Below are 887 nucleotides of genomic sequence, written 5' to 3' on the forward strand. Positions count from 1 at the left end.
TGAACCTAAAGGCATTGCAATTCATTTAATATAAGGCTTACAAGTGTGGGGTTTATAATAATGTCATAATAGTGTTTCTGTATAGTAGTTATTCTAATAGTGAAAACAGGGCATAAATAATGTTAGTCTGAAATGATTTTGAAAAGGAGATGAGCATTCTTAGACTGGAACTCTAGAGACTCTCTTTTGAATTTGATATAATGAAATCATCCATACCAAACAGATGAACTATACCAAAAGAGAGTAATTTTAAGAATCAAGTATCTGCTAAAACGATCATGAGTGAATATATACTATGACATTATTTAACAGAAAGTATAAAAAATTTCAAGACTTTTACTACTGTAGCCATTACCATGGTAAGGACTGCAGGAGGAAAAGTACAATTATGCATTTAGTAATCCTTCTAAGGACTGGAAGTAAATATAAACCATGGCAGACTCAATTACAGAAAATTATTGAAGACCTGTGGAAAGACTTTGGAAGATTACATCAATATCTATCTGTTACATGCCATAGCAGACTTTACTACTGTAGTGTCCGATTAAAGGTGATGAAAAAGAAACGTTGAGTATGGGAACCCAAATACAGAAGTTTATCAGAAATTCTAGGTTTACTCAAGTAACAGTTAAAAATAAAAGCCAGAAAACTAAGGTTATATAAGGAGTCAAAGCAGTGTAAAACAAAAATAAACAATTAAATATCAATCAAAAACTACATAATAGAGGCTTAAGAAATGAAGAAATTAGAGAAGAGTAAACTCCTGAGGAAGGATGATAAAGAAAATTTCTAGTTCTCTATATAGTTAATGGATGTCCAACACAATGAAAGCAAAAGTCAAATAAAGAATAGAAAGCTAACAAATCATTAATAATGTGAATGACAGA

The sequence above is a fragment of the Petaurus breviceps genome, unplaced genomic scaffold, assembly GCF_028583685.1.
Source record: "Petaurus breviceps papuanus isolate PSGF00001 unplaced genomic scaffold, PetGlider_PUasm1.0 38, whole genome shotgun sequence".
Taxonomy (NCBI): Eukaryota; Metazoa; Chordata; class Mammalia; order Diprotodontia; family Petauridae; genus Petaurus; species Petaurus breviceps.